Here is a 25114-nt window from a genome sequence, read left to right on the forward strand (position 1 = left end):
GACCATGCGGATATTCATATTAATTCTTGTTGGAGTGATTAAAGACCCTGTGTCTACACCTCTTACCCCTGAATATTTAAGGGGTTGGAATCACATAATTTACTTCAGACTTTTTTACTAGTTCCACATGAAGATAAACCAGCTTTAAAATTATTAACGTCAAACAGTGTATTTATAGATAAATCAACGATTTCAACTTTATCATTATTTGTGTGTCTTATTCAACCTTCTCATCCGCACCCCTCCTCCTCCTTTTTGGAGTTAGGGTTGAAGTTATCACTTTATTTAGGATAGTCAATAAGTAAACAGATGAGCACTTGAAAATAGTTGCTGTGAAATATATGAACGGCATTCTATGAAAATCGATGTTGCCGATATTATAAAATGTTTAAACGTCGCACCACAATCTGCAACTAATGAAAAAAAACATCAAATCCTTTAATAAAATCTTTTTGCCTAAATACCCCACTCTAGCGACCATATTTTGATTTGTGAGAACCGCTTATTAGAATTTAAAGAGCTTCAGAACAGAAAATGTAGATGTTGATGTTGGAAACGTTTCTTGATATAGTGGGTAAGTAAGTAATAGAAATAATTCCCCTTTCTGAACTTGACCAAAACTGATGCATGCTTACCGATATGGTTGAGAAAGTCGATTTCCTGATGTGCACTATGGCAATGTTTACTACTCAGGGCCTTTATGACGCGCATAAACCATAGCTACAATTGTTCACTAAAGATACGTCTTTCAAATCCCCCTCTGTGTCATTCAAATAATAAACAGTGTTCTTTGGGGCTAAGCGGTGTAACCCATTACATGTGTAAATGTATAGCTATGTTCCATTCTTTATTTTGCTTAACATTTTGATCCTTTGTTTTTGATCTACAATTGCCAGCGCAAACATATTTTGCGGACGATTGTAGCTGTGATAAGACATTCCTTATCAAATCTGAAGTAAATCTGCAGGCTATTTCCATATTGAATTCACACATTTTGACCTTCTCAAAGTTCAGTTGTCAATGTTTAGAGTGGACTATTTTGTTGAGCCCAAACTGGTAAAATGTGCTAATTTTTGCTGACGTGAGCATCGCATTTTTCATATATTTCGAGAGCACCAACGTAAACTATTTCTGTGTGCGGGCGTGCTAGAGAATTAGACTAGCAACATCTTAACATATTGTCTACCTGGTCTACATGTGTACAAAAGCAGCGTTTTTTAAAACCTGCCAGCTGGAGTGAATTGACTGTTTGAAACTTTTGTCCATATTTGAAAAGTGAGAAAATACTGCCTTTGTTTCAATATTTTTGTTCAAGATTTCTGCTACGCATATCTTTTCATGGTTTTATTGAGAATGTCCGTCTGTTACCACCAGCGGCATATAGCTGGAATCATTGCAAGTTTCGCTTGAGGCGTTATTAAGAAATAACCACACGAAGTTAGTAGAAGAATGCTAAATCTATACGATGACTTTGGCCCAACTGGAAACCGCTGCAGACATATTAAACTACCAGGAAAGCCAGTCTAATAATAATTACTAAAATTATGATGTTTATTGAGAAATCCTATACTCCGCAGGAAGAATGTCAATTTGAATTTCATGACTTCAACAAAGATCCACCAATATTGTGAATTGATCCGAAGTTATCGTCAGTTCTTTCCATCTGTTTCCATGTTATAAGAAAAAACCTGAACCCTAAAAGTGCAAAGAAATGGCTTCTCTTATCTTATTCAATATAATGAAGTTGGTCTAATGCACCAATTTACCGCAGAGTCACAAAATCTCTATAATAATAGCCGTATTCCGTCTGTCTGTCTGTCTGTTCAAAAGGGTTACCGACATTCCTTTGATTTTTCCGCGATTTTTAGAAACGATGGTGTTGTTTAATCGCAAATCTTATTATTGATTAAAATAAATTCTAAAAATTAATCTATTTCTTTAAGTAATTGAATTACTTTATCTTATTGCCATAAGTAAGAAAAATAAATTTAGTGATAAAAATAAATGCATTACTGTAATACTTCATCTTTAATAATAATTACCCCCGTGACCTCAATCGTCGTTTTCGCTCAGAAGCTACAGAAAACAAATGTGACAGTTTATTGATAGTTTTACTGACTTCGTTTTCACCGTTCGCACATAACACACCAATCAAAACGCTTGATTGTTTAAAAAACCAATCCAAGACTTTCGCGGCCTGGGCATGCCAACGAAGAAACATGAGGACCGAAACATGATGGCTATTTTTGTTTTTAAAGTAATGGTGGGTCAGTGCTGTTTGTAAGTCTGTTTCACCTTTTTGTCTTCTATAAGCTTTATATATTCGCAATATTGTTTTTTTTTGTATGTTCTAAAATGTTAAGATAAATATATCGTCACGTTTTTAGTCATGTACAGATCTTAAACGCACCAGTTTTAGGATTTTTGGCCAGGAACGAAGGTTTTGGAGTATAAAAAAATGCAGTTTGGCTACAACAATATTCTTAAACCAAAAGTGTTATGCTAAATGCAGTTAGCTAGGTAGCTACCTTTTATTTTTTTTCCTGAAAACTTTTTGTGCAAATAAAATGACTGATAGATTATTTTAGCTGAACCGGTAATGACAGGCTGTTTCTGTGTTTTCATTAAAACCGAAGTTGCTCTTTCCACGGGCCATCGAGTACCTATATAATAATACGCCAGTTCTGTCTGTCTGTCTGTCTGTCTGTATGTGACTTTCTCAAAGTGGATTAAATTTCTTTGATAAAGTCTATAAAATATTGCCTATAAATTTGTTCTGTAAATTAGCAAACTTTGACGTTAAAGCAATATTGACGTCACAGGAAAGTATATTAAGATTAGTGAAGCCATTGCATTGCACTTTTAAATTTAAGGCTAAATAACTTGGAAACGGGTGGAATTAACTGACGTCATCTCCTGCGTGGGTAACTACGGCCTACCTGAGACCAATTTGCGTAAGTTTTCCAAACCTGGGTCACCGAATCCGTTTCGGAATGGACGGGTTAATGACGTCATCAAAAACTTTTAAACCCTAATATCTCTGCATCCGTTTGTCAAAAGTGCACGATCATATACATTTTCTTGATTAGCGTTTCCAGATCTATACGATGAAGGCAACAGGTATAGAAATTTTTTTAAAGAAAAAATTTCGGTTTTGACAGGGCCATTGCTGTCGTCAGCAAAATTTTTAAACGCTTATATCTCATTAACTGCTCATCAAAAGCACATGATCATATACATTTTCTTTTTCAGCGCTTTAAGCTCTCTACAATAGAGTCAACTTGAAAACAAATTCTAAATTTATTTTAGTGGATGGGTTGCTGACGTCATCAAAATTTTTATCCTGCCTGAGTGGATTTTTCCACGGGCCTTATTGACTAGTCTATATAATAATACGCCAGTTCCGTCTGTCTGTCTGTGACTTTTGCAAAGTGGATTATATTCTTCACAATTTTCTTTAACAAATTCTATAAAACATCACCTATAAAATTTCTCTGTAATTTACCAAACTTTAATGTTAAAATAGTATTGACGTCAAAGGAAAGTATATTAAGATTAGTGAAGCCATTATAGTGCACTTAAAATTTTGAGGTCATATAACTTGGAAACGAGGTGGCGACGTGAATGATTTTTCACCGCGCGGTTAACTAGGGACCACTTAGGACCAATTTTCCCAAACCTGGGTCTCAGCATCCGTTTCGGAATGGACGCGTTGATGACGTCAACAAAAACCTTCAAACTCTAATATATCTGCAACCGTTTATCAAAAGTACATGATCCTATACATTTTCTTGATCAGCGTTTCAAGATCTATACGATAAATGCAACAGGTATGTAAACTTCTAAAAATATTTTTTAAGGTTTTGACAGGTCTTTGGGTCTGCCAGGTCTGCCAGGTCTGCCCGGTCTGCCAGGTCTGCCAGGTCTGCCCAGTTAGAATTTTAACCTGAAATTCAAAAGTTTTTTCCAAGTTTTAAAAGCCGAAAACTCTTAAATGACATAGGCTCCGAGGACGAAGGCAGAAATGATAAAATCACATTGAAAAAAATAATTAGCCCGAAAAATAGCTCTAATAATCTAACTGTAAAAATGGCTCCAAAGCCCAACTCAATGTGGGGAAATCAGTATGAAATTGTATGTTTTCGTAGTATTGTTATTTCGTTGGGAAGATATTCGGTTTAAAATCAATTTTTTTTCATTGAAATTCATTGTCATTTGCGAAAGTTGTTGTTCCCCAAAAAAAAGATTTTGAAAAATTCGCGAAAGTTTTTTCTGTAAAATTTCTTCCAGAAGTAGAATTTGCGAAATTTCATGTTTTTTTATCCTCGCGAAAATTTCTGTCCGAGAAATTTTCTGCTCTTAAAGTATAATTTGCACTAATCTTTCCATAAAATGCGAGAAAATTGGTCTCTTCACAACTTAGTACGAATAAGGTACCCTTCGCGTGTTGGATATAAATTATTTCTACAAAATAAAGGTCATGGCACAATAGGCAGAAAGTTAATATCGGGCTTAGAGGTTTTTGGACACACTTTTCTGCAGGTCAGGAGATGGCGGAAGAAAATAATATGCTTTATTTTCGTGGAATTGTAATTTGGAGTGATTTAGACAGTTTGCGATAACACAACTTTGTTGCTAAAGTTTTTGTGGAAATTGCACTCTATAGGTAGCTATAAAATGGATGAGATTTATGTCCCATGAAAAGTCCAATGAAATTAAACTCGTATTCTCTCCGCAATAAAACAAGTGGATGAAAAGATCAGAGAAAAATATCTCTTATCCTTCAAGATAAAGACTTTCTTAATTTGTAATTTTAATCACTTTAATTTTCTAGTGGATAGAAGTTTTGTTAAAGTAAAAAGTATACAAACGGATAAAAAAAATCATTTCTTTGTTTAGAAATTCATCAGACATTTTTCAGTATTAAAAACGCATGAAGTTATTGTGAAAGTCGGATTCAAAAAGATGAGAGTGTTACAGGAGAACATTTTCATTTTTTTATTTTCCAGACTTACTAATTTTGCCGACTTTTCAACAAAGGTTTAGATGTAGAAAATAGTTTTTTTTTTCAATTTTACATTTTCCACATAACAACACATCTCTTTCTTCGTAGGTTAACTTTATTACAACAGTCATAGATGGCAAAGACGTACAAAAGGTTGTATCTAAACACTTCGAAATAATAGATTGTTAAATTTAGCTACTAATCAGCACTGATAACCTCAAAAAAACTTTACAGTCCCCTTAACATCCATGTTTCGGAAAGTAGAAACATTAAATCAAAGTTTTTCATAAGACCCTTCTGCAGCAAATGAGAAGTGGCGTGACGAGAGACATTTTCACGCGCATGATATGGGACAATTTGTGTAGCGCCCGCATGAAAATGTCCCTTGTGTCCCCTTACCTTAACACCTTTTCAACTATTCATTTTCTGTGCATCAAAAGAAGTGGATGAAAAGATCAGAAAAAATAAGATTCTCATCCTTCAATACCAAGACTTTCCTTATTTGTTATTTTAATCACTTCGATTTTTGCGAAGCAATGGAGCTTTGCAAGCGAAGCCAAATTGTGGAGCACGTTTGCTACGCGTTGACTATACCAATGAACTGAAAGATTTCTACACAGACTTGAAATATGCTTTATTTCTTCGTATTTAAATTCATTATATTACAAATAACTTTTCAGTTATTTTGAAATCTTAATTAAAAATAATAATTTTAAATAATAAAAATAATAGTTTTAAAACGGAAGATTGAAGTAATTCAAACCATTATAATGAACTAAGCCGCGTGTTATTTTATCGTTTATGCTTTTCTCCAGATCTATGGAGGTCAGCAAAGTAAGGTTTACACGATGCCTAGTTAGCTATATATACGTGAAATCAGTTTATATGCACCAAAAACTTGTATGTCGTAGCATTGTGAAAATATATCTTACTTACTTACTGTTATATCATTTATTCGATAAATAGCTAAAAATTCCACAAATAATAAACTGAGAGATCAAACACAAAATAGCACCTTCTTCTCGACAAAATTTAAATGAGAACAATCAGCTTTCGAACAGGCCAACGCTTTTCCAGGCGGTTACAGACAAAAACCTTGAAAAAAAAACGCACACGGTGGTCCTCACATATATGTTGCTTTCGGCGAGTTGGCACCCTTTAACGGTCAGCTATAAACAGAGTTCTAAGGGAGCCACAGCTGCACCTGTCCTTTAAAATTTGTGTGTGTGTTTTTCGGAACTGTTTAGCTATTGGAATTTTGTCAGTAATATTAGGCCAAGGGAAATTACATCACAGTTCATGTTAAAAATTTGTGTGTGTGTTTTCGGAACTGTTTGACACTTTGGAATTTTCTTGTAATATTAGTCCAAGGAAAATTACATCACAGTTCATGTTTAAATTATATGTAAAAATTTTCATTTTTTTTACCTAAACGCAGAATCCTCTTTTTATTCAAAGCGCCATTTTATTTTATTTAAAAAATATAACATATGATATAATGACATTTTCCTGCATGCGTTTTTTATTATGCCTAGGAAACTTTTGGAAAGATCTGTTGGTTTGGTTGGAACTTTTCATTTAAAGATTAGTGAAATTTTTATTTTTTACGCGCCGATCGACTGAGCAACCCTTTATTTAGCGCCTAAATGACTCTAACATCAGATATTTGTCATGTTCACCTGGCTAAAAGGAAGAATAAGATGATTTGATTGTTATGAATTTGTCAACTGGCCAAAAAATCCATAAGTATGAGGGCGGCAAACTTGGGCAAAGTTTTAAATACAGTTTGTAATTTCGAAATAAAAAACTGCTTTCAAATCTGTTGTCTTGGCCACAAACATTAATGATTTATATTTTATGTAGTTAGCCTCATTAATTCCAATAAATTTACCCTGTAAATTTTTTTCCGGGAGGGACAACAAACGCAGCTGGAGTTTTAAAAAGCTTTTAAATTTCTGTTCAATAAGCAACAACTGTGATATGGGATTGAACCTATATGAATATGAAGTGAATGCTCTGCATACTGAACTACCAAGCCCCGATAGAAGGCACCCCTTAAAGTATACAGAGCTGTATGACTTTATTAATTATATCAAGCATATTGTATGTAATAAATACTTTTAGTGCCAACTCTGTACCAAGAAATGATATATATTTGTAGTTTAGAAATTTAGCTCTAAGTATCGTCTCTCAAAGATTTAATGTATTTGGAGACTTTACTATATAAAAATGTTTTCCTTTTCTTTTTAGATTGTGTACAATGCGAGCGAGAGATGTTATCTTTTAATACGTGTGATACAAGCTGCTTGGTTCGTCTTCTCATCTCCGAAATCGTTAACGAGAAAGTCTCTATTATTATCTGCGTTCCAAATAATATTTTCCGGTTGAAAGAGTGTACCTTACGCCGCGCATCCCTTAATTCGTGACATTTTCGCACGCTAAGGGTTGTACAACTCAATGTATTGCATATCTTTCAGAATAAGGGCTTTAGCTTTATAAAAGTATAACTTTGCATGGATTTTTGGCGCTAAAAGCTTCATCAATGTTGGATTTACGTCGGCCAATACTGACAATATTGTGATTATTATCAATATTTAATTTTATAATTCTGTTGGAAAGAAGTTTTTTTAAATTTCTCAGCAATTGTTTTTGTAAAGTTTCGCGCGATCTAATTTTCTCGAACTCGAAAGGAAATATTCCATATATATTGTATTTTCGCCAAAAAATCACTACTTTTGCTCAACGAGTTGTTGTTGTTCTGCGATGAGTTCACTTCACAACCTCGTCCACAGGGTTTTCTACGTCTATGATAATCATTTTTAGTGTATTTCCAGATATCAGCTGCAGTAAGATGTAAGCATCTCGCCGTATTATACCAAAGAGAAACAAAAAACACTAGGGACAAATATTGGCTGGTTTCAATTTTTCTTAAAACTTGCCCAATGCTTCGCAACCTTTTTTTAATTTTTAGGTTAGTGAATAGAAGCTTAAAGACAATTAATTCTGATATTTACTTTTAAACCCTTTATATCTCATTAACCGTTCATCAAAAGCACACGATCATATACATTTTCTTAATCAGCAGTTTAAGCTCTACACAATAGAGTCAACGTGAAAACAAAGTTCTTCTTATTTTTTTGTAGATGGGTTGCTTACGCCAGTAAAATTCAAATGACGCTTTTTTTCAATATATTAATTGGGGCATATAACTTCATAATAAAAATAAATACGAGAAGTGAATAATGATGATATTTTTATTTTTATTTTAACAGATATTACGTCTGTTACAATTATTTCATAAGTCTTTTTAATATAATTTTTAACAACTACACAATACACAGAGGACGTATAACACAATACTTAACAAAACATATAACACATAACGACAAACCCAAGGGTATATAAACTATATACCGTTCGTAAGGGTAACGCACACCGCGCGGAGCACAAATGCACTCCTCTCCTTTGTTGATTATGAATAATATTTCTCTTAAAACAATTTTAATGAAACAGATAATTCTTGTACATTAGGCGTTGGACTGTTATCACGAATATACATGGCCTCAGCTATTTTTCTCTTTTTAAAGGGGTGAAAATGATCTACTAAAATACTAGAGTTTTTTTGTTCAGCGTTTTAATGATTCTCAGTGCCTGAAAGTCTTAGGATGTAAGAGTTCTTATCGTGCGTTTGGTGGTCTGTCATATTTTTTGTCTTTAGTGTCCTCGCTGTTTCACCAATGTATGTAGCATCGCACGATCCCGCCAGACAAGTATATTTGTACACAACACCATGTTTGTGTTCATCCTTGGTTCTATCTTTCACAGAAAATAGCAAATATAACTTAATGCATGGCTTGACATTGACAGGTAGAAACTGTTTGAAAGTGTTAGACGCTTTACTATGCAGTTACCATGATCTCCTTTGTATGGTAGAACCATAAAAGGTTTTATTGGAGGTGTTTTCATCAGCAACTGTGTCGGCATTTTGAATGTTGATATTCGCTGTTTCTTATTAATTACATTAGATACAACTGCTTCTGCACAACCATTGATTTTTATAAACACATTTTCTAATTGATTTAGTTAGACTTCAGATCTTGTGATGAAGGGCATATACTAAACGCTCTCAACACAAACAATTTAACCGTTCCAACTTTCCATAATCGCGTTGTAAATGATTTCCAGTGCATGTATATGTCAGTGTTCGTGTCTTTTCGATAAATGGATGTGTTAAATGGACTATCAGTCATGCGTTCCACTTTTACATCAAGAAAGGCTATGTAATTATCCTTTTCAACTTCGTGTGTGAACTGGATATTCGCATGGTAACTGTTAAGTGTGACCAGCACATTGTTTATCTCGTTCTCCTTAACAAGACATATAGTGTCATCTATATATCGATTTTAAAATTTTACCGAATTTTCTAATTTTGAAACTATTTCATTCTCCAACTCAATCATGAAGATATTTGCTGGAACTGGTCCTAGAGGCGAGCCCGTTGCTACACCATCAACCTCAATATACAGTTGGTTGTTAAAACTGAAATGTACATGTTTTGTGCATAGGAATAATAGATGTTTCCCTTCTTTTCAACTTTATCCTGCCCCAGTGAATTTTCTCGCCGGCTTTATCGACAGTCTTCTTAATATTAAAATCAGATAACCTAACATCTTCCGCAAATTGTTCTATATCTCCGCTAAATCGTACTTCAATTGATAAACTTTTAATCTTTAAAATAAAATCGGATAACATGAGATCTTTCGTAATTTGTTCTTATATTTCCGCAAACTCGTGCCCAGACTGATAAATTTTTAGTCTTCTTATTAATAACATCGGATAGCCTGACATTTTTTCGCACATTGCTCTTATATTTTCACAAATTCGTACTCAGATATATAGACTTTTAATCTTAATAATAAAATCGAGTAGTCTGACATCTCTTCGAACATTGCACTTATATCCCCGCAAACTCGTACCCAGACTGTCAAACTTTTAATCTTCATAATAAAATTGGATAGCCTGACATCTTTTGCACATTGTTCCTACATCTCTGCAAATTCGTACCCCGATTGAAAAACTTTTAATCTTGATAAAAAATCGGATAGGCTGTCATCTTTTTTAATATCTCTGTTATAACTCGAAAAACTCGGTAAACAGACTGACAATGTTTTATTATTTCTAACAGATTTATGTTATCAAAATGTGAGAACGAGCCCTGGGGACGACGTTGTGCTGTAATTAGCAGTATGACTTTAATAATTTGGCGTTAGTGCGGAGAGTGCCGTAATTGATCACCGCGGTTAAAATAGAAAATGAAACATGGTAATGGCATTATAATGTGTCAAACCTATCCAGTTTGACAGTATGTATTTTTGTTCCCATCAAGAAGCTGAAGTGTTATTTTTCGCAGATTACTTATGGCACGTTTTGGCAGCTTTTAACTCCTATACCCTTTCAAAACTAACATTCCCGCTAAATTGTGTTGCGGTTGTCTCTTTAATAATAGCCATCGTCTGTCTGTGTGTCCGCGAAAGCGGCGTCCTGTAACGGAAACACGAAATTTCTAAAATGCGCACGAACATCAAATACGATATATTTTTATCCGATTTGTTGCGACGGGTAAATTTAAAGGACGAGCGAACGCAACGGGCGACCCCGTGGATTTTTCCACGAGCTATCGACTAGTCTTTTTAATAACAGCCGTCGTCTGTCTGTGTGTCCGCGAAAGCCGTGTCCCGTAACGAAAACACGGAATTTTTAAAATGTGCATCATTACCAAATGCGACATACTTCTGTCCACTTTGTTACAACGGGTTAATTTAAAGGATGGGCGACCCCGTGGATTTTTCTACGGGCAACGACTAGTCTCTATAATAATAGCCGTATTCAGTCTGTCTGTTCGTGCGTCAAAAGCGACTTGTGTTAACCACGCACGAAATTGCGCACCGCTCTTTGATCTTTTTGCTTTTAAAATTTATTTTATTTTGTCTTTTCCGTAGTTTCAAAAAAGTTTAATTTAAAAATTTTCTGATACAAAATTCATGGTTAATAAACTTTTATTGTTCCTTCGTTGCAGTTTCTTTGTTAACCACGGTCAAGATGCGGACAATTAATTTCATTGAAAAAGTTTTAATTATTCGCGCCTTCTAAGGGAAATTAACAAAACAAGTTTTTAATAATAGAAGGAGAACAATAAATTTTAAAAAGATTTATTTTTTGTTTGTTCTAAACATGAATGTGAAATTTATTTTGTAAATTTTGTTTCATCTTCAACCATTTATATTTTTAATGACAACAATAAACCTGGATGTGGTTATATTTTTGCTGAAACTTATTGTTTTTTAAACTGAACAAAAAGTGTAAATGTCAAATTTAGTTTTTTAAAAGCTATTTGTAGGGAGGAGCCTCTTTTTACATCAAATTCAGGCCGTAAAAATGCACAAATTATTGTAAAGTATATGATTTTTACGAGAAAGCGGCGTAACAATACTTCCGATAAACTATACTATAAAAAATAAAAAGTGTAGTTTACACTGCTTCCGTGTATATTTCCAGGAACCATGACTACCGCAGAGTAATTTCATAACAGATGCGAGAAATATTTTAATTAACAGATGCGCGAAATAATTACGTCAGCTAATTCCCGTGGATTGTTCCACGGGTTAACGACTATCTATACTATAATACCCGTATACGTCTGTCCGTCCGTCTGTCTGTCACGCAAAATGGTAGCTTAGCTGTGCAAGTAACGAGACGCACACAATGCGGTGTAAAAAGGACGGGCGAACCCGTTTATTTTTCCAGAGGCTAACGACTAGTGTAGTAATAATTCTACTTAAGACAGGCTGGAAGAGTACCGTTTTGAGTTGGTACTTAATAAGCTGTGCTTTCAAAATAACTGACGTCGCCACCTCGCCATCACTTAAATTGTATCAGTTATTTTAATCCTTTTTTCCTTTGTTTTTAAATGTTTCCCTACAAAAAAAATTATTTAGCAAAAAAGGAAGGAAAACAGTTCGTGTCAACTTTAAAACTACTTTGTTGTAAATTAATAAGAAGTAACTTGTTTCTAAGTTATGAGGGAAAGGAATGAGTGGACTCATTTTATTCTAACCTGCAACGAATCTCGCAATAATGTTGTTTTCGTTATCAAATGTTTTATGAGGCGCAGTTCTGTAAGAAAACGCATTAGGACCAATTCTTAAGAACCGTGCACACTCAAAGTGTTCTTCCTTTTATTTAATTAAAAAAACGTGAAAAATACAGGACAAATATGTATGTTGCAACCAGGATTTTACCTATGTTGTTTATTTTTGTATTTTGTTTGCTCTGCGATTGTTCCTTATCACACTTTCACAGTAACGTAAAGGGAAGTTCACCAAAGCACAACACTTATATGTTTTTAGGCCTGAACGAAACGGTCGAAGCTCAAAGTAAGCTTTGGGTATGAACGCAATGGAACTTTCAGTGCTTACACGGTATGTGCATGTCTTTTGGTTCCGGAAAGAAAATTATATCAATAGTGTGTTTTAATTAAAAGGACGATGATCATTAGCAAAATGCATCCATATATATTTTTCTTGTGGTATAATGCTTGTTTCTTCAAATTGGGGCTGTCTTTTCCTGCTAAGGAAGGTAAGTTCTTAGCTTTGTTGAAATCTTTTAAGTATATAAAGACTTTGACCGCAATAAAAATAATATAATAAATTCATATACAAACAAGGTTAAAAGATAAAGCCAGCATATCGATTTTCAAAGCAAGAAATATAAAAACCGATCCTCTATGACATTTTGTATTTGTTGTTGCTAAAGAATGTGTTTGAGAAAATAATGCCATTATAATTTTTAGCGTTATCTCAATAGACACTTATCAAATTTGTTTCTTTGGTGTGGCAGAGCTTTTTAAAACATTTTTTACAGAAAATGGATGAAAGTTTAAAATACTTCCCAAAAATTTAATTATGCTGCTTTTGATATTTGCTTGAAAGTGGGTTTTTAGCAGAAATCAAAGATTAAAAAGCGTTTTTCTCTAACAATGCCACAAAACTGGCATCGCCTCAAGCTCAAATGTGTTAGAAAATAGCGTTAGTTAAGATAAAAAATTATAATTTACCTAACAGAAAAAACAACCTTTAAAAACTAAGGAAACTGGAATCTTCACTTCTTATGTTTGATCACGTGCTTAATTGCTGTGTTCCTTTTGCAAGACATTATGTCGAATCACTTCCTTAATAAATGGTTAACCTGGTTTTTTAATTGCATAGTATAAAGTTGCGAAAATAGTGTCTATAAACGCTCGGGAATTGGTAAAAAAAAAAGTGCGCCTTAACGTTATGCAGTTAAAAAAGTGTTTTAACTCAAAATGAAATGAAACAGAACGAAAGAAAAACGATAGGTATAAACTGTCAAAACAACGAGAATGATCGGTCTGCCAAAACGGAAGTCATCAGGAGCAGGTACCGCTTCTTCCCTGTTTCTGTGAAACATGTCTCATCTGCCCGGCAAGGAAGTATCCGATCAAACTCCTGGCAATTACATACTGTGGAACTTGCATAAATATTTAGGATTCAAAATTCCCGCTTTACACTTCCCTTTGCGTCCGACAATTATCATCACAAAATTAGTACGAAATTTCTTTTTTCTCCACGGATGTAACTTCTATGTTAAGTTTCCAGTGAATTGTAGAAAAATCTTTCGTAAAAGTTTTACTTTGGTGGAATAAAGCAGGGAAAATATAATTTTTCATAAGATTATCTTTGATCTACCCCCGAATATGAGTCACTATTTTAAATTTCTTTTAAACATCCACACTCTGTATAGCCTAGTTAACTAAGCTTTCTTCTTCGAGTTGATAAAATGAGTTTCTCCCAAACTAAAGCTTAGACGCGAACGAATGACTCAGCGGAAACCCTGAGTTTAAATTAAACAATGTGACTAATCGCTTCGGAGGCCATATTAATTTTTCTGTGAGTTGTTTACCAAGCTTGGCCACATCTTACTGTGGTAAAAACTTTATAGTTTACTAATGTTTGTTAGGGTGAGTAAAACAACTCGCTGGTATATTCGGATGAAAAGGGCTTTCCCCGACATGGACCACGTGAGCAAAGAACAATAGAATTAACCAATCAAAAAGCGCGGCCAGATTTTGGCCGCAGAAAAATCGTTTGAGACCCAGCGTAATTTTTCCGATTTCCCGGTGGTAAGAAAAATTACGCTGGGTCTCCTGGCTACACTCTGTATTAAAATTATAGACTTTAAAATATTAGAAATATAATTCACCATGCACAGCAAGCTATAAATTATTCTGCTTTTTTTTTAAATACTGTGAAGTTATACTGTTATACCTTTTCTTTTACATGCTGCTTTTTTATTATTTATTTTTCTATTATCATCAATTTTATTTGTACGTTTAGAAGCCATGTTTCACATTTATCTATACAAATTTTTAACTTAACGTCAGCAGTCCATATACAAAATTTCCACTGTTTTTCTGCCTTAGTGGATTTTTCCACGGGCTTTATCGACTAGTCTGTATAATAATAAGGAGAGTGTGTGCGTCTGTCTGTGACAGGCAAAGTTGATGTGTTTATTTTCCTTTGATGTTGCCGAAAAAGTTATGTCTAACATGTTAAATTTTCTGACGTTACGGCGCAACGTCACTAACACTACTTTAACGTCAATATCCTATATTTTAAATTAATGAAGCCATTATAGTGCACCTAAAATTTTAACTTGGAAACGAAGTGGTGACGTCAATGATTTTTCACCGCGTGGGTAACTAGGGACCACCTAGGACCAATTTGGGTAAGGTTCATAACCCTGGGTCCCCAAATCCGTTTCGGAATGGACGGGTTGATGACGTCATTAAAAAACTTTCAAACCTTAATATCTCTGCAGCCGTTTGTGAAAAGTACACAATCCTACGCAATTTCTTTACATCTCATCAACCGCTCATCAAAAGCACATAATCATATATATTTTCTTAATCACCGCTTTAAGCTCTCCACAATAGAGGCAACGTTAAAACAAAGTTCTAAATTTTTTTTAGTGGATGAGTTGCTGACATCATCAAAATTTCTATCCTCACTCAGTGGATTTTTCCACGGGCCTTATCTACTAGTCTCTATAATAATACGCCAGTTCCGTGTTTCTGTCTGTCACTTTTGCAAAGTGAATAAAATTTCTTTGATAAAGTCTATAAAACATCACCTATAAATGTGTTCTGTAAATTAGCAAACTTTGACGTTAAAGAAATATTGACGTCAAAGGAAAGTATATTAAGATTGGTGAAGCCATTGCATTGCACTTTTAAATTTAAGGCTAAGTAACTTAAAAACGCGAGGAAATAACTGACGTCATCTCCTACGTGGGTAACTAGGGAACACCTAGGACCAACTTGGGTAAGTTTTTTAAACCCTGGTCCCCGAATCCATTTCGGAATGGACCTATTGATGACGTCATCAAAAAACATTTAAACCACTATATCTCAGTAACCGATCGTCAAAAGTACATGTTCCTATACATTTTCTTGATCAGCGTTTAATATCTATACTATGAAAGCAACCGGCATGCAAACTTCTTAAAAAAAAATTGTGTTTTGACGGGCCATAGTATTTGCTAGGGTTAATATTGCGAGCAGAGGGGACATTATAAATATACTGAGTATGTGTCTCAGGGAGTTACCGTATCCTTAACCGTTAAGCACATGATCATATACATGTTCTTGATCAGCGCATTAAGCTCTACACAATAGAGGCAACGTGAAAACAAGGTTGTAAATTATTATGCTTTTTGGATGGGTTGCTGACGTCATCAAAATTTAAATGACGCTTCTTTATCATTTTTACCTGCCTCAGTGGATTTTCCCACGGGCTTTATCGACTAGTCTATATAATACTACGCCAGTTCCGGGTGTCTGTGACAGGCAAAGTGGATGTCTTCATTTTTCTTTGATATTGCCGAAAAAGGCATGTCTAATATGTTAAATTTTTTGACGTTACGGCGCGACGTCAATAACACTACTTTAACGTCAATATCTCATATTAAATTAATGAAGCCATTACAGTGCAATTTAAACTTTGAGGCCAAATAACTTACATTTTATACATTTTCTTGATCAGCGCTTTAAGCTCTACACAATAGAGGCAACGTAAAAACAAGTTCTAAAATTTTTTGTGAATGGGTTGCTGACGAAAAAAAGGAAAGAAAAGAAAGAAAAAAGAAAATATTTTTGTTCTTTCATTAGGGACTTTGCTGACGTCAGCAAAATTTTAAACCTTACATCTCATTAACCATTCATCCAAATCACGTGATTATAAACATCTTCTTGATCGGCGCTTTAAGGTCTACAGAATTAAAAAAATTCTGTGTTTTGGCGGGTCTTTGCAGGATTTAGCAACATTTTTAAACTCTTATACCTCCGTAGGCGTTCGTCAAGAACATATGATATCCTATACATTATTTTGACCAGCGTTTCAACCTTTACACATTACAGGCAACAAATAACTACTTTTCGCCAATGTTCTTTTTGTATATGATTGGCTGATGTCAGCAAAATATCTAAAACAACCTATTTTTCATCCTCTTTTTGCCTCAGTGGATTTTCCCACGGGCCGTATCGACTAGTAAGAATAATATTTAAATATGGCCAGAAAATAATTATTGTTAAGCTTGGACATATTCTAATAATATGTCCAAGCTTGATGGTTTGTGCCAAATATATAAAATTATTTGATGAGCAAAATTTGATTATACATTTCAATTTCTTACAGCATAGTAAACCAAACTTCTTTGTTCGTCCAAAGCAACAAAAAAACCCGTAACATGTGGCAGAATTTTTTCATTAGCTATAACAAATTGTAACAAGCGTATATTATTAGAGAGGATGATATTTGTAAAAGGTTAAGAATATTCATGCTGAAACGACACTGTTCTTATAAAAAGAGCATGTATATGTGAGAGAAGAATTTATCTAACTTATTAAAAGTAATTTTCCGTTGTTACTGTTGTTAACATTACAGGATATAGTGATAACATAAAATTTTGAAAAATTTAACTCTATGTTTACACATGTTGTTACGATACCTTCAAATTTATTTGATTTTTATATTCGAAAACGTTATTATTATTAATAATAGTTACGGGACATTTGCACTATTTCCTTGACAGGATAAAAAGGCGACAATAATCTGAGAAGTAAGACTCTGACATGTGACTATATTACATTGCTAACTTTACCTTTATTTCTGCTTCGTATAAAAATAATTAAAAGATTTTTAGTATGTTTTCAAGCCTGCTTTTTACATGCACTGACATCCACTAAATTTTGCAAGAGTTTTGCGGAACATTTCTTTTAACTTTACAAAAACAAAACTGGAAAAAATATGTGTATAGGTCATTCCATACCATACACAATTCTAGTTTTACGTAAGCGTGTTTTCCTCTAAACACTTTCTTGCCTGTTGGAAATTTTTCTTTTCGTTTGACACAATTGAATGCGAGCTGACAGCATGGGTTTTCACAGGTGATACATCAATCTCTGTAAAAGTGGAATTTAACGATCTTTTTGCAGTGTCTGACAAATCAGATGATTCAATTGTGCAACATTGTCAATCCGTTCTTGTCAACCTGTTTGTTCATCCTTTTTATTTCTCTTGTCTCTTTGGCAACAAGAAATCTGCATGCTTGACAAAGTTTAAAATCTGGCATTACATGGATGCCGTACTTCTGCAGTAATTTTGCTTCTTCAAATGAAACCTCTTTTAAGCTCCCTAATTTAAATATTTTTTTATTAGCTGATTTTTTTTATGTTTTAAAAAAGTACTTTTCTAAAAGCTAACAACAAACTTTACATTTTTTTAAATTCTATCATAGTTGTTGTTGTACTGACTACAACAACTATTCTGATTAGCAAAAAATCTTTTTAAATAAACATCTCTATGATGTAACCACACAGTTGCTGCTGTGTTATTTATACCAGTTTGCCGCTGTATATGTCCGTTTTCAAAATGAAGGAAGATTCTCCATTACACATAACTCTGTCTGTGACAAACTTGTATAGATTTTGTGCCAATGGAACAATCGGTGGTACTGTTACTTAACACAATTGATAACTTATCAAACTCTGAAATAAAGTTGTGAATGCAAAATGCTATTGTAAGCATTGCACATTTGAATTATATGCTCAATGGTCTTTGAGTACTTGTCTCTAAAAATAGATTTAATAAATAAAAACGCTTCAAACTAAAATTTCAATGAAGAACCTGTTAATTTAAATATTGCTTATTCCAGTTTCGTGGCTGTTTACTAAAGTTATTTTAATTATTCTGCATGCACCAAAATTTTTTCTGTAACACATTCATCAACATAAGTACTCCAAACAAATGCTGGGGCTAAAATATTTTTGTTGTAAAGCGTGATATACAACAGTCTATTTTATATCATTTTTCTTTAAAAATCTACATTGTGTATAGAATAAAAATTATGTTACCAGTCAAGAATATAATCATTTTTCTTGACTATACTACCAGTTTCATCCTTTCTTTCTCATTTTGTGTTTGAATTAACTCCAGTATCATAAAATAAGGATTTTATAGGCTAGAACGATCAATTGTTTGATGCAACGATAATTAAATTCTATGTTTTTGCCTCTTAGTTGAATATTTAATGAAGCAGAAATAATACATTTTTTATTATTGCTATACAACTTATGAAGAACATATGAACATATGAAGATTATGTGGAAAGAATTTTTAGTTTGCATGACTCTTTGCCGGTCAAAGGATAAGCTAAATTTTCGTAGCTTTTTGTGTTAAATTTACTATTAGTCCAGTCGTTAAAGTAAAAAAAACACACTGACCTGGAAAAAAATTATATAGAGCTGAAATTTGGCACACTTACTCCTTTTAATATGCAGATTACCAGAAAAAAAATCCCCATCAATAGCATTTGTAGAAAATGAGATATGCGCCATTTTTAAAAATGGTTAATTTCCACATTTTCGAGAAAACGAAAGTTAGTCAATTCGAAAACCAGTCAATTTAAAACAAAAGGTATTATCAACCCAACTCTCCAAAATCATTATTTTTAAAGTCATGGACTTTCTTTAATAGTTGTAATTTAATACATTTAATAGTATGTAAAATCAAAATGAATCAAATATATCAAAAATGTTTCTATTCTCTTCTTCATCTTCCAAACCATCTTCGACGTTACTATCACCATCGAATACCTAAAAAAGAGTGATTAATAAGACAAAGGCTGGCTTTTTTGCTAAACTAACTCCTTAGAAGAGATTTGCCATTAAAAATGAAGAATTATAGAGAATGGACCTCTTTATTTTCACATGTTTCACCGTGACATTCTCCACAAGACTGCATACAGCTAAGACCATGTTTTCTGCACGAACACAAATTTGTTGCACAGGGTGACTTCAAAGTAGCTTTGCAGTTGCATTTAATGATTTTAGGAGGCTATCAGGGGTGACTGGTTTATCTGTCTTTATTGGCATCATTTGAGAATTTTCAATTTTCCAGCCCCATTTGCTTGGATCAACTTGCTTAAGCTATAAGACAAAAGATTGTTATGAAAATGGAGAAATTTCTACTTTAACTGACATTGCTTGGACACTTGTGTGATTAAAAATTTATACTTTTCTTCCTCTAATATCTCATTATCTGTAAATGAACTCGATCCCTTTCCAACACATATCGAGATATATCCTGTATCTCCAAAAATCATAAGGAAGCATTGGTGGTAATGTCTGTATCTAAAGTCTTCTCTGATCAAACTTTGAGATTTAATGAAGAAAACCCTTTTGTATTGTGAATAAATGTTATATTATACTATGTAACAAACTCCCCTAAGTGTGCATAAATCGGTCAAGTCGTTACCATCATAAATGATTTAAAACGCTTTGATGGCAGCTTCTTTGACATCTCTGTTGTCTCCCCAAACATCAGCCATTATTGTGTCCCAGCCGGAAAACGAATGCAAAAAAGGAATATGCTGTCGGATAGGGTTCCATTTCTGACAGACAACTTTCATGTTCAAGGCTTTATCCAACCTCTGTTCTTGACAATGGTATAGAAGCATCATTGCAACATCAGTATCATCGGCAACTGTTACAACGGCCTTTTGGTGGTTTGTTTCGGCTTCTTTTAGTGCGGTTGCGGCGATTGTTGTATCAGCATCACCATCACAAATCTTTACTGTTTGCCCGTCTTGCTAAAGTTTTATGCTGATATGCCTGATAAAACAGGTTTTGTTATCTTCGTTATTTAGAAAACTTTCTTTGGTAAAAGTTATTTTGTTGAAACCAAAAACATCGAAATTGGGCATCGTTTTCCATCACCTGTTCGTCGCATGCGCGCATTTGATTTCGTGCTAGGACCATCGTATCGATCAAAGACAATGCAAGATTTATAGTGCCGTCGAACGTAACTAACGTAAACTTGCAATAGTTCATCAAAAGTAGAATTTTCGATCCAACGGACTCTATGCAAAAGCGCTTCACCATCGACTACGAAATAAGGATCAATTTGCATTTGATTTTTTTCCAGTGCTTCATCATCGTTCATCACAGCTTTACGTAATGAGGACTTGTCAGGTTTTCTCATTAACCTTTTTAAAGAGGGACACTGGCTCTTGTTTTAGTTCGAAAGCAAAAAATTATTCGATGTCTTCTTTTTCCCTTTGCGCTATGGCTACCAATCGTGTGAACAACACCGTTGGATTGACTATGACAGATTCTTTATTCAATTGGAATTTGGATTGCAAGGAAATGATGGGCTTAACCTGGTCCTTCCGCTTGATTGAGCATTCACCTACTGAAAAACAATCATTTTCATCAGACGTAAAGCCAAAAGAAAGCGAATGAAGCTTTGTGTCTTCATAAACAAATGGATTTCTTTGCTGTAGCCAATCTATGAAGATCTTGCAATATGTATAATCTTTGGAGCGTCTTGACGCCCCCATCTCGACTTGTCGCTCGCTTGCTTTGACAGTAAGACCAGAGACGCCAGTCATTGCTTCATAAATGGAGGCGCTGGAATTCAAGCTAAGAACCCAAAGATTCCGCACATCATTTTTCACCCCTCTCTCTCTCTGGTGAGTTCTCCTCTGGTTTTGATTAATCTCATGAGAGCCTGTTCGATCACAAGGTCAGACCATAAACCTGCCCAGTACCGGTTGGATCTTATAACGGCATGTGAACCTTGTTAAAATTTCTGATGGAGCCAAGGATTTTTTCGCTGGAGGGCAACCATTTGTTGAAGGTTCAGTCATGCATTCTTGGCATAATTAATATGTCCCTTGGCTGCAAACAAGTTTAACATTTCCTTGGTAGCTTCGAGAAGGCGTGGCCAGTTAGACGTCTTTTCTGCAATGCTATACTTCTTGATTGTTGCAATGTATTTTAAGTATGATATCCACAATTTTGCGGTTCAAGACTTCAAGTAGAGAGTATTGGTTTTTTCATCAAACACTCTACCAAAAGTTGCAAGTTCATCAGAATTCAACTTCTGTACAATTTCTTTTCTATCTTTGAAGTTCATAGAGAAGTCATCGTTGCAACCAACAATCTCTTCCGTAAGTATTGTCACCAATGCAGACTCAGCAAGAAAATGTGCACGCAATGCTCTTGAAATTGCTTTTTCAGAAATCATGTGTATCTTCTCTATCATATCTTCCGTTTTCTACGTGTACAGTCTTTTAATCACTAAATAAACGTAAACATTCGAAACTGGAATTTGATAAATTCTAAATGATTCGAAAAGTCTGGGATATAAATAAAGCAAACTTATTTTCTGACCTTTTATAAGAAAAATATAACTGAAAAAAAAACTAAAAATAGATCTGAATATCTATATATCTACCTTTCCCCACTAACCCCCTTGATTAAAAAGAACTTAAAACACTTAAAATAATGATTTTTGTAAGTTGGTGTAATAATATTTTTTGTTCCAAATCGAAAGTTCTTTTCAACAGTTTAATTAGTTTTCAAATTTACCAACTTTCGTTTTCTGAAAAATTATAAAGTTCGCCATTTTTAAAAATGGCGCATATCTCATTTTCTACAAATGCTATCAATGGAGCTTTTTTTCTGGTAATCTACATGTAAAATGGAGCAAGTGTGCTAAGTTTCAGCTCTATATCATTTTTTCCAGGTCGAAACACTTAAAGACTGGACTATATCTAAAGATCTGTATATTGTACACTAATTTTAACGTTATTTTTTAATTCTTCAAAAACTATGGGGGTACCAAATTTCAGTTTCAAAGCACCTTATAATGATAAATAATTGAAAAAAAATGACTGGAAAAATTTGAGATATGATTTGAGAGGCGCTGCAATTTTTAGGTCCAAAAAGAGCCTAGGGCCCAGTGTGTTATCTGTCGTACCGTGATGAGTTGGAGTCTAAACTTTTGTACACTTTTATTTGCCTAGAATATCCTATCAATCATGCAAAAAATTAACTAGTTATAATATGACCATCTTTTACATCATTTTCAGCAGTTTCTTTACCTTGGACTTTTAAAATGTAAGTTGGCTCATTTGAGTCTTTAGATAAGAAAGCGGCAATGGCATCAATTTTTATAACCAGCATAAAAAACAAAAGTAAAAACAAAAAATGGCCGAGCTTTAAAATGATCGTGCTGCTCTCTGTCTACTCCAATTTTCAAACATTCTTGAAGTTTTTAGTTATTTTGGTAAATATATACCAATTAACGTGTATGGCGCAACGGTGGTTTTCTCTTATGATCACAAGCATAATCAAATAAATGCTTATCTACTCCGAATTTTTGAAACTTCTTTGGTTCTACTGAAACTATAACCTGTGCCTAAGCCTGTATATTTATACTCTAAAGTAAAAGTTCGTTCGCTTAACTACAAACTACAATGATAAAAATGGAAGGATTTTTTCATCGTATTTTACTTTTCACGAAGCAAGGGGGTTTTTAGTTTTCACGGCTCTTAATAATGTTGACATAGTTATATCAAACAAGCTGTATCAAAATGATCCACTGTCTGCACCCTCAATGGAGTTTATCTAACTTGACGAAATAATACAAACCATGCCAAAATTCAATTTTGTCATAGTAAAAAAGTGTGTACTTATAACATTGAGTCATGACTGGCGGACTGAAGGGCCGTGTGTCTATTTTCTTGATAATATTTGCTAATTCTCAGTGGTATAATTTAAACCACAGTCACTTGTACTATCATTTCTACTAATAACAGAAATTCTTATTACTCTAATTTTATGATTCTTAAAAGAAGATATTATTATACCTGGCATAAACAAGGTTCATATTTAATCCCCACTCCATTAAATGTTTTTTTTAGCAAAGTCCAATATTGATATATTTGTAAACCCCCTTGCTTCGTTTACATATTCATTGTGCATTTTATGGCGACGAAAAAATAAACCAGCCTTAGCCGTCAGGAGTACTATATTTTCTTTCCAAACTAGAGTCACTTCTTGCACGTATGGTGTTGCTAATTTTAGAGGCCACTGTATTTATTATGTGGCATACTTTCTTAAATAATATAAGAGAAAAAAATATATGTGAACGTGCGAAAACAGTACTCCCGGTTGATTTTTAAACCTTATGTCCTGCCCATCTATCACATTTTTTGAGGTGAAGGATTTTCACGTTATCCCTAAAAACACTTTTGCATACCATTTTTGTATACAATTTTAAATTCAATTTTCAAAATTTGTATTTATTTTTCTATTCTTGTAGATACGACAACAAACATCAAAGAAAGCGAGTTGCAGAAGAGAACTGTACCAAGGAAAAATGGCAAACTTCTAGACAACTTATGGCTTACCAAAACAATACCCTACAAACTTGATCCTGAGTTCAGTACGTTTTTTCTTCATTATATCTTTATTTTCTAAAATTTGGAAAAAAATCAGTAAAATTCGAAAAACTATTTTACTGTGTCATTCGTAAATCCAGTATAGTGTAAGGATATCTATTGTTTTTCAAAGAGGAAGCAAACAAAAAACTAAGTTTTAGGCGAGGAAGTAAGGATTAAGGAACTTCTAAATCCTAAAATCTAATAAAATAACTACTTTAACGACAGACACATGACCATCAACGTGGCCATCACAATACAGAGAGAGATCTAATATTGTTTCTAAAAATAACCACAACGTTGGCAAATGTGTAAGCATACTAAACCATATAATAACTCATCATTCATGGATAAAACAAAAATGGTATTTTGTAACAAACTCCTATGAACAGATGATGCATCTCTTGCGTGTGTTTTTTTGCAAGTTTTTAAGCAAAAATGAAAAATTTTTAAAATAAATGGCCTTAACCCTATTCGGTCGGGTTTTTCGAACATACTATGACCGGGGGAGCGGAATCAATAACTTTTCATAGCGTTGTTCAAATTGAATCAAATTTGGCACACTTATAGTACGCCATAAAAAAACAAAATGGCAGAAATACATTTTTGCTTACGTCAGCACATTTATGTGACGTCATTAGAAACTTGAAAATTGTTAAAAATGCCACTATCTGCTTAAAATTTATTTACTTTTGTTCCAGAGCGAATTTTTGCATTTTGTTTGAAGTTTTTGAGAGCGAAATAAAAGTTACTTAACAAATTTTCCGGTTTTTACGTGGACGCATAAGAAAGTGCTAAAAATTGCAAGAAAATCCCTTTTTTCCGATTTTCGGGTAAAATTTGACAAAATCGGGAAATCGGATTGATCAAATGTCCAAATTAAGCAAAATGATTTTTCTTAATAAAACAAAATTGTGTTGCAAGTTTCACGTTCTAAAGATAATCCTAACAGGAGTTATTAAATTTTCGCCATAATAAGGATTTCATTGAGATTTTTAGGGGTAGTTTCAAGTAATGGCATATATCAAAGCCTCTGAAAGGTATGGGACCTAAACATTTGGCATACATGTGTCTAATAGATCAATAGTGGAACTCAGTAAGTTTCATAGCCATATAACATAGCAATAAGGAGTAAAAAAACCGTCAGGGGGGGCGGAATCCGCCCCCCACGGACCGAATAGGGTTAATGATAATAACCCCTTTAATAAAAAAGAAGCACATAGATATTTCAAATGAAGTTTTCAA

At 33.8% G+C, this 25114-nt stretch overlaps 1 long non-coding RNA gene across 1 annotated transcript; it reads right to left on the minus strand.

Annotated features, from left to right (window-relative positions):
* Nucleotides 1-19159: 19159 nt before the first annotated feature.
* LOC130630665 (uncharacterized) lies at nucleotides 19160-23325 on the minus strand. Its single transcript, XR_008982094.1, has 3 exons — nucleotides 19656-23325; nucleotides 19336-19568; nucleotides 19160-19235 (listed from the first exon to the last, which is right to left on the minus strand). It is a non-coding gene; the product is annotated as an uncharacterized LOC130630665 (long non-coding RNA).
* Between the last annotated feature and the right edge of the window lie 1789 nt (nucleotides 23326-25114).

This window comes from Hydractinia symbiolongicarpus, chromosome 2, assembly GCF_029227915.1.
Source record: "Hydractinia symbiolongicarpus strain clone_291-10 chromosome 2, HSymV2.1, whole genome shotgun sequence".
NCBI classification, from domain to species: Eukaryota; Metazoa; Cnidaria; class Hydrozoa; order Anthoathecata; family Hydractiniidae; genus Hydractinia; species Hydractinia symbiolongicarpus.